The sequence below is a fragment of the Chiloscyllium plagiosum genome, unplaced genomic scaffold (assembly GCF_037043375.1).
Source record: "Chiloscyllium plagiosum isolate Xiang-an unplaced genomic scaffold, Cpla_swu_hap1 HiC_scaffold_14, whole genome shotgun sequence".
Lineage (NCBI taxonomy): Eukaryota > Metazoa > Chordata > Chondrichthyes > Orectolobiformes > Hemiscylliidae > Chiloscyllium > Chiloscyllium plagiosum.
The window spans coordinates 30,524,500-30,534,978 of NW_028270152.1; the positions used below are offsets into that span (position 1 = coordinate 30,524,500).

The 10,479-nt window shown below is 43.2% G+C and overlaps 1 protein-coding gene across 2 annotated transcripts in view; it reads right to left on the reverse strand.

Moving 5' to 3' along the window:
- raf1b (Raf-1 proto-oncogene, serine/threonine kinase b) overlaps positions 1–10,134 on the reverse strand; it is a 111,031-nt gene extending 100,897 nt beyond the window's left edge. Inside the window, exon 1 of one of the 2 annotated variants that reach the window (XM_087994257.1) lies at positions 9,612–10,134. The gene's annotated coding sequence lies outside the window, so the exon portion shown is untranslated. The remainder of the gene's footprint in view (positions 1–9,611) is intronic. The other variant, XM_087994256.1, reaches the window with a different exon arrangement.
- Positions 10,135–10,479: the final 345 nt, after the last annotated feature.

Consider the following 10,479-nt stretch of genomic DNA (forward strand, 5'->3'; position numbering starts at 1 on the left):
TGGATTATCTCTTGTTTCCCTTCTTAAACAAAGGAACAACACTCGCCATTCTCCAGTCCTATGGAACCTCCTATGGGGCCAAAGAGGTGATGCTCCCAGACTCACTGTTGAGGTTTACGTACATAATACTTGCATATCATAGAATCATAGAAACCCTACAGTGTGGAAGCAGGCTGACTGTGTCCACACCGGTCCTCCAAAGAGCATCCCACCAACAGCCACCCCTCTACCGTTTCCCTGCAACCTTGCATTTTCCATCACTAATCCTCCTAGCCTGCACATCCACCTAACTTGCATATCTTTTGCACTGTGGGAGAAAGCAGGAGCACCTGGAGGAAACCCACACAGACCCAGGGAGAATGTGCAAACTCTACACAGTCGCCTAAGGATGGAATCGAACCCAGGTCCCTGGCCCTGTGAGGCAGCAGTGCTAACCACTGTGTCACAGTGCCAGTGAAAGATGTCAAACATTCTTTTCATACTTAAAAATCACATTTCATATGAAGTATTCCTGATACTCTGATACAACCATCACTTTCAGTGATACTAAGCTTCAGCTACATGTGCCTGTACATTTACAGCCTGCCCCTGTTTCAAAGGTGCAAAATCATGTTTTTATTCTAATTGATCAGGAGAAAAACATTGCTGGGTAAGTTTGCAGTACACGTGATAACCTGTGAACAATGTAAGCTTAAAGCTCCGATAACAGAAACATTCCAATCTATTAAAGAGGTACAAAATTACCCAGTAGAATACAATAAAAAGCCACAGCAGTAAAAACTGATACAAGTCATTTAAAACATTTAACAGAACATTTCAATCTTGTCATAAAACCATGCTTTACCTTCTCTGCATGTGATTTTATATAACTTTTTTGGTTCTTGTATCAGTATTACAAGGAAAAACTTCACATATACTCATCAAAAACAATCCAGAACTCAAAAAGAACCATTAAGAAATTTACGCATCTAACAACGTTCAAAGTATTCCATTTCCATTAGTAAGTATTTCATACAGCACAAAACAGATCATTTTGATCCTCATGCCTGCATTAGTGCTTTCTAAGAGATGTCCAATTTAGTCCCACATCCTAGTCTTTTCACCATAACCCTGCAAATTAGTTCTCTTCAAGCACATACCTAGTTGTCTTTTGGAAGTTCCTATTGATTCTACTTTCATCGCCCTTTCAGCTAATTTATTCCAGATCTTAACAATACCATGTAAACGTTCTGCTCATTTCCTCACTGCCTATTTTGTTAATTATTTTACATTCATGACTTCTATTTATTAATTCACTTGCTAAATGTAACAGGTTCTGCCCATTGTTTTATCAAACCCACTCATAATTTGTTCTATAATTATAAATTTTACAATTTTTCAATGGGCTATTCATATTAAATAAATCAGGACAGTTCTTTATTGAAAGACATATGTATGTGAGGAGACTCTGTTCTTGGTAATTGGTGTTAACAATAACAATATCATCTACTCTCATTCAGATTCACTTCAGTCTCACTGGGTGACTTACCTGAAATCAAGATTCAGCTAGTAAACAGCAGTTTAAGTGATCAATAAATAGAATACTGGAGTAAAATTTAGGAAATTTAGACAAATAATTCTGAAGTTTAAAGTAGATTTATCAATATATACCCAGGTAATAATATCCAATTTCAATCTCTATTTCATAAACCAAAAATGAAAACATCACTTCTTAGGCAATATACTGTGGATGCTGGAAATATGAAACAAACATAGAAAATGCTGGAGCCACTCTGTAGGTCTGGCAGAACCTTTATAAACAGTAACAGTGTTCACAATTCTAGTCTGGTATGAACCGAAAAGGGTTGGAAAATGATGTTGATGTTTTTGACAGAAGGGGAGGAGCCAGAGGGATAGACATGTGGAGGTACAGCGCAAAAGGTAAAGGAGTTGCTAATTGTGGTGAAAAGAGAAATAGAGGTGTAAAATAGGTTTAAATTTAATATTAGAAGGAGAAAACGGATCCTCTCTACTGAGAAGCAAGTAAACAAGACATAAGCAAGACATGGTGGGGGGAGTATGGAATGTAAGAAAAATGAAGGATATATCATGTGATCAGGCTCTGATGGTTGTGGAATTCCATACAGGAGTTCTAGATGCTATAGCTGAAAATGTGTTGCTGGAAAAGCGCAGCAGGTCAGGCAGCATCCAAGGAGCAGGAGAATCGACGTTTCGGGCATAAGCCCTTCTTCAGGAATGAGGAAAGTGTGTCCAGCAGGCTGAGATAAAAGGTAGGGAGGAGGGACTTGGGGCAGGGGCGTTGGAAATGCAATAGGTGAAAGGAGGTTAAGGTGAGGGTGATAGGCTGGAGTGGGGGTGGGTGCGGAGAGGTCAGGAAGGCGGTGCTGAGTTTGAGGGATTTGACTGAGACAAGGTGGGGGGAGGGGAAATCAGGAAACTGGAGAAATCTGAGTTCATCCCTTTTGGTTGGAGGGTTCCTAGGCGGAAGATGAGACGCTCTTCCTCCAACCGTCGTGTTGCTATGGTCTGGCAATGGAGAAGTCCAAGGACCTGCATGTCCTTGGTGGAGTGGGAGGGGGAGTTGAAGTGTTGAGCCACGGGGTGGTTGGGTTGGTTAGTCCGGGTGTCCCAGAGGTGTTCTCTGAAACGTTCCGCAAGTAGGCGGCCTGTCTCCCCAATATATTCCCAATTCCTTCGTCTCCACCGCATCTGCTCGCAGGAGAACCAGTTCCAATACCGTACAACCCAGATGGCCTCCTTCTTCAAAGACCGCAATTTCCCCCCAGACGTGATCGACGATGCCCTCCACCACATCTCCTCCACTTCCCGCTCCTTCGCCCTTGAGCCCCGCCCCTCCAACCACCACCAGGACAGAACCCCGCTGGTCCTCACCTACCACCCCACCAACCTCCATATACAGCGTATCATCCGCCTTCGTTTCCGCCACCTCCAAACGGACCCCACCACCAGGGATATATTTCCCTCCCCTCCCCTATCAGCGTTCCGAAAAGACCACTCCCTCCGTGACTCCCTCGTCAGGTCCACACCCCCCAACAACCCAACCTCCACTCCCGGCACCTTCCCCTGCAACCGCAAGAAATGCAAACCTTCCCCCTTACTTCCCTCCAAGGCCCCAAGGGATCCTTCCATATCCGCCACAAATTCACCTGCACCTCCACACACATCATTTATTGCATACGCTGCACCCGATGTGGCCTCCTCTATATTGGGGAGACAGGCCGCCTATTTGCAGAACGTTTCAGAGAACACCTCTGGGACACCCGCACCAACCAACCCAACCACCCCGTGTCTCAACACTTCAACTCCCCCTCCCACTCCTCCAAGGACATGCAGGTCCTTGGACTCCTCCATCGCCAGACCATAGCAACACGACGGTTGGAGGCAGAGCGCCTCATCTTCCGCCTAGGAACCCTCCAACCACAAGGGATGAACTCAGATTTCTCCAGTTTCCTCATTTCCCCTCCCCCCACCTTCTCTTAGTCAAATCCCTTGAACTCAACACCGCCTTCCTAACCTGCAATCTTCTTCCTGACCTCTCCGCCCCCACCCCCACTCCAGCCTATCACCCTCAATTTGACCTCCTTCCACCTATCGCATTTCCAACGCCCCTCCCCCAAGTCCCTCCTCCCTACCTGCTGGACACACTTTCCTCATTCCTGAAGAAGGGCTTATGCCCGAAACGTCGATTCTCCTGCTCCTTGGATGCTGCCTGACCTGCTGCGCTTTTCCAGCAACACATTTTCAGCTCTGATCTCCAGCATCTGCGGTCCTCACTTTCTCCCCTTAGGTGCTATAAAATGCCTAAGTGAAAAATGAGGTGCTGTTCTTTAAGCTTGCATTGTGCTTCACTGGAACAGTGAAAGAGGTCCAGGTCATAAATATTAGCATGACAGCAAGATGCCTTATTGAAATGGCAAATAATTGCAGGGTCAGATTAATTATTATGGACAGAGCGAAGGTTTTTCACAAAGCAGTTACCCAGTCTTTGCGTGGTCTCACCAATGTAAAAGAGACTGCAGTGTGATTAGACTGAAAGAAATATAAGTATAACACTGCTCCACTTGGAAGGTTTGGGGCTTTGGAAAATGGGAAGGGAGGAGGTGAATGGGCATTGCTTGGGAATGTTCCATGAGGAGTGAGGAAGTGTGCACCAGTGTATCACAGAGGGAATGGTCCCTGTGGAAGGCTGAGAGTGGAGGAGGGAAAGAAGAGTTTGGGTGATGGCAGAAATGGTAAAGGATGATACTTTGATTGTGAAGACAAGTGGGGTAGCAAGTGAGGATGAGGGGAATCCTATCATTGTTCTGGGAAGGAGGGAAGATGTGAAGACAGATGTGCAGGAGATTGGTCAGACTCACCACATCTTGCAACATCCGTGGAGACAGAAATAGAATTAATGTTTCAAGTCAATGATCTTTCATCAACAAAAGATCATCGACCTGAAAAGTTAACAAATAAAATCTATTACAAATGCCTGACCAACAACAAATAAGATCCCACCCTCCATAAATCTAAGTATATAACTAAATCTCTCAATTGTTCCAGTCAGTCCTCTGGATGACAGCCAGTATTTTACCACCTGAAAAATTGAGGCTCAGTTGCTCTTCCAAACTCTTTCAAGATTACAACACGGTGTCATTATAAATTTACCATCCTCAATGTTAAAACAAAAGTTTGTTCTCCTTTGTTTCCTATTTTGGTTCCTATTCCTACACAGTAACCAGAGCTCATGAGATATACAGAAATTGAGCAACAGCAACTTTCTTTTAATTCCTTTACTGAAGTAAAACATCCCAAGGCCCTTTTCTAAAGTGTAATCAAACACAGAATAATAACAAACAACTTAAATATATATTTAACATTTTAGGCATAATTAGATGCCCTAACACACTTCGCAGTATATTAGTAAACAATGTATTTGACCAACCTACAAAAACTATTGCACCAGATCGCCAAGAGTTTGGTCAAAGAGAGAGGTGTTAAGAAAAGCATTAACAAAGGAAAGTGGAGACACAGAAGTGCAGGGAGAGATTTCCAGTGCTTCTGATTTAGACAACCGAAGGCATGGCCACCAGTGATGGAGGAATTATAAAGGGGAGTGCGTAAGAGACCAAATTTCGAAAAGCTCAGATATCTCAGACGGTTGTGGGGTTGAAGAAGATTACAAAGTTAGGGCGACACAAGGTCGTAGAGGAATTTGGAAACAAGGATGAAAGCAGTCATTTGTACAGACAACAAAAAATTTGCTCATTGGGAAGGATCTAAATGAATGGGAGGTGTGGAGAGATTTAAGGAGGGAATTCACTAGCTTATGATCTAAAAAGCTAAAGACACACCACAAATGAACGAGGTAGAGAGAATGGGAATGGATAGAAGGCCAGAGCTGGCAAGAGTTCTCGGAAGGCTATAAAACTCAAGGAGGTTAGAGAGAGCAGTGAAACAATAGAAGCATTTGAAAACAACAATAAGAATGTCCCCAGGTATTTGCCCGAAACATCGATTTCCCTGCTCCTCGGATGCTGCCTGAACTGCTGTGCTTTTCCAGCACCACTCTAATCCAGAATCTGGTTTCCAGCATCTGCAGTCATTGTTTTTACTTAGTTGATTTTAACAGTCAGCAAATCTAATTCAACAAGCACAGGGATGATGTGAGAGTTAGGATATGGACAGTACTGTTTTGGACGAGCCTAAATCTGTTATGGTGAAAGACAGGAGTAAATAAAGGTGAAAGATGGGATTATGTAACTTGGAAACCACAGTCCCACCAAAGGGTCTGTTTCTGTGCTTTTTAACTCTATAGCTTTAATTACTCCAAAACAGCTTTATCAATCTGATAATTACAGAAAATAACATATGTGAAAAAGGAACTATTCTCTGAAAACAGAACTACACAACACAGTAGTGATTGATAGTCACTTTATTATACATAATAGGCTCTGAACTATTGACATGTGATACCATGTACTGTACAGAACTAAAAATATACCATCACATGCCAAACTGGGTATGCAACATTGGCAGAAACACTACTCTATCAGCTATAAATGGAAATATAATGACTTCACAGAATAATGTTCAAATTTGGTAGGAATCACAATCACGTGTTAGATTTACTTCCGAGTTTCCAAAATAAAAACTCTCTGTTGGTCAATTCTCATTTCATTTCAGCAATTTGGCAACCATGATCCTAAATTATTCATTCCAGCCTAAAGTTTATGCATTCACAATCTATGATTCAACAACTTTTTCTCACAATAAAAACCTAATTTCCCATTATCACTCTTAGGTTTCATTAACAAGCCATGTCCTTGAGAATTAACTGCAAGGCTTTCATCTTCCACTTCAAATTCATACTTAGCCATTCCTTAACTGCTGCTCACCATAAGCACCTAGACATACTCAATACTTCGCTGTGAACGGTCTATTACTTTTAGTCATAGAGTCGTAGAGATGGAAAGTGAACAAACCCTTCAGTCCAACTTGTCCATGCTCCTCAGATACCCTAAATTAATCTAGTCCCATTTGCCAGGACTTGGTCCATATCCCTCTAAACCCTTCCTATTTACCCACTCATCCAGATACCTTTTAAATGCTATAATTGTACCAGCCTCCACCACTTGCTCTAGCATCTCATTCCATGCACAAACCACTCTCTGCATGAAAAGGTTGCCCCTTGGGTGCCTTTTAAATCGTTCCCCTCATGCTAAACCTACATCCTCTAGTTCTGGACTTTCCCACCCCAGTGCTTTCACCCACTATAGTCTTGCCTTCTTAAACTCCTTTGCTTGCTAGAGTACCAAGAATTCCTCTTTTAAAGTGCTAGATTGGTACTGATCAATAGTTATAAACACAATTAGTCGATAAATTTAGGAGAAAGTGAGGACTGCATATGCAGATGTCTTCTTCACCTGTCCATCTTCCTTCCCATCTATCTGCTCCACCCTCCCCAATAACCTATCACAGTCACCCCCCACCAGAATCTAGAGTCATAGAGATGTACAGCATGGAAACAGACCTTTCAGTCAACTTGTCCATGCCAACCAGATATCCTAAACTAATCTAGTCCCATTTGCCATCACTTGGCCCTCTAAAGTCTTCCTATTCATATATTTTTATTTTACTTTTACATTTTTTTCCCTCTCATCCTAAACCTATGCCCACTTGTTCTGCACTCCCCCACCCCAGGGAAAAGACCTTGTCTATATACTCTATCCATGCCTCTCTAACTATCACCTTCCCAGCTACCTTACTACTAGTCCCACCCTCACCTTCCTATTTATCTCTCATCTCCCTTCCCTCCCAATCACTCCTGATGAAAGGCGTCTGCCTGAAATGTCGACTCTCCTGCTCCTCAGATGCTGCCTGACTAATAAATCTAGCCAGCCAGGGAATAACACAGCATTCTAGTCTGAAAGGCGAATTCGAACATTGCAGCATATTTTTGAACTTTTATTTAATGTATGCAGTAGTTCTTACCTATGGTAAAATAAATACTTCTACATATATCCAAATTCCTGCATGATTTGCTTATGTGTCAAGATCTAGATCTCTCCCAGTGTGACCTTATTTCTACAATTGACCTACCCAAGGCTAGACCAGCATAAACAGTGACTGTTGTTCATGGGTCGTTATTCACAGAACTTTAACTGAATGCAAATTTGTTTAACTCCTATTCATAGGGTCACACAAAGAAATATCAGTCTTTCTGCAGTTCCATTCTCACATATTTAAGCAAGGACAGCATCAGAATTGGTGGTGTATTTTAGGCTGTTGCATACAGATTGCTTGCCAGATCAACATCACAAAACACAGTAGAACTCTTTGTATTGTCCTCTAATATTTCCTGGTCTGATAGATGATGTTATCCAAGATTGCTGATAGTTCATTCACAAATAAAACATGCCAATTACAAAATGCTTTCTTATACAAACCCACAGATAGTAGTAGGAGTGTGTGGGAGATAGTCCATTGTGCACACAGCATTCAACAGTCCTACACCCATTTAGAAAGGTGCCCCCTGGGGATCATTACAGACAAAAATTGGAATGTCACTGTGATAGTCATATGACACCATACCTTTCAATGTTACCTCCTGACTGGCTTATCAAACAGATGCATGAATCAACACACTCTACAGATTCCCAAAACAAACAGGTTGGATCATTTCTAGAAGATGTGTATTCCAGTACTTTCAGTTTGCAAAAACAAAAAGGTACACTATTCTCAATCTATGGTTTTGTCAATGAAAACCATTTAATCCTACATATGCTTTAGTATTTACTGTGCTACCAGGTGATAATACATTCAGTTTTATAGTGTATATACCAGAAAACCATATTTACCAAATATAAATATTTCAATTGCAAGCAATGCCCCTGCATAGGAGGAAGTGCTGGTAGCCAATTAGCAGCCAATCGCCTGAAAACCAAGCTTATTTTTAAAAGGAAAACGTACTAAACTGGATATAGCAACAAGTAGCAATGGTTCAAAAATGTTTTGCTTGAAGTTATCATTGGTGTCAGGAAACTCTATAACAATGTATTGTTTAATATAATATGAATCGACAGCATGGGAGAGCAGAGGGATGGATAGACACTGTAACATTTATACTGATGTAATGTTTTGTGGGCCTTCTGACTGAACTTCTGCCTTCAACAAAAAATACTTAAGAGATACTTCAGCAATTTCAAGGAAGTCTGGCTCCTAGTGACCGTACTGCCATTATCAAACTTCGATCTGGATGATCCAGGTTCACACCCAAAGATTACTAGTTAATAAACGATTAGTATGAAAGGATCCCTACGTCTGGAGTTTATTTCCAGAATGGGTGTTTCCCCTCGTAGAAGCCTCGCACAACAGAACTACTTGCCTGCACAGTTGGGTGAAAATTCACAACCCCACCCACCCCGCAAACACGCACACAGACAGAGACAGACAGACCAGCACCACCCTGCCTGTATGTTAGTGGTTTAGGGACACGCGTGAATTCTCTCTGGTGACTGAAACAAGTAAACCTTCTCACAGTCACAGAGCAGGTTAGTTAGCGAGAGTGACAACCCTCTGGAGTTGGGTCACTGGCGAGATTTTTGGGTTTTGAACCGAATGAAGCCCCGGCGTGCGTTGACGATATTTCTGCTCGAATAAACATCTGCACTCAAAGCAGACGATTCTCTCTCTCTCTGCCCCTCAAAATATTCTAAGTTTACTTCCTCCAACCATCCGTCCGCCTCCACCCCAACTCCGAACTCGGTGAATTTTGTAAGGAAAAGATGTGAGCACACAATAGGTCGAGTTAAGTGTAACGGAGGAGAAGGCAGCAGCTGACCCTGCACACTCAGGGACACTGCACAATGTGTGCACACACAACTTCTACAATGGTCGCTGCCGAGTTCCGCCAAGTGGGAAACGGCCTTACGCCTTTCGGATCGAGAGAAGGAGGGATGGGGGAAACAAAACTTAAAAGGTATTTTGGGACCAGCCTAACAGACTCGACGCTTCGGGCCCTCCTGCAAATAGGGACAGCCAACAACAAAGTAAAACCAGACAACAGGGAACAAACGGCGGCTTTAACCCTTTCCCGGTGCACCCACCGCACTCACTCTTTCACCGATCGCTGTCCCTTTAAAGGTCGAGGGAGCCGGGCGAAGACTCGGCGCCGATCCCCGCGGCCGTGTTGGAAATCCGAAGGTTAGCCAACTCTCTCAAGTTGACCTCCGCCATAACTAAGCGAGAAACTTGTCGCCCGCTGACATCATCATATTCCCCCACTTGCACACTGATTCCCACACTCTGGCCAACCGCTGCGATCACAGGCTCTGTTCACATCGCAGCCCTGCGTGCAGGATGCCGGGAGAGCTAGGATATTCGCGATTCCAACCTCGGAGAATGGTCAGCCTCTCAAACCATTTGAGAGAGCCTGCAAACTCGCCTCCCCCACCCCGCTGCATGGAAGCTAAATACCTGCTCCGGCACACATACACAACGCACTGCATCTAGCTTATCTAAAAGCCACAATCGGTTCACTGGCTCTGGGAAAGATGCATTGTTTTTCGTGAGAGAAGCACAATTACCAAAAAGTTCCCTAGCTCCTTGGAGAGGGGCACAGAATAATAAGTCTACCTCACGCGGAAGACAAAAGGGAATTTAGAATTGAATCAGAGTATGAGTCAGAGGAAGATGTAGTATTTGGTAAATTGATTGCAAAGTAAATTAAAGTTTTCTCTCTGTTGCTCCAGAGTTGAGAAATGAGTGTTTGGAAGACGCCAGGCAGTTGAAATAAGATATTGGATTTACAGCCATCATCAGCATGTTGCCAGGCTATAGGGGACGGTGCTCTGCAAATAGCAAGTGAAATTCCACCGAGGTCATTTGACCATTCCATCCCGTTAGCTTTTTACCTCGACAGCTTTGGAAATGAGTGTTTGTCTTGTCGCGGTGCCAAATCAACCCACTCTCTCT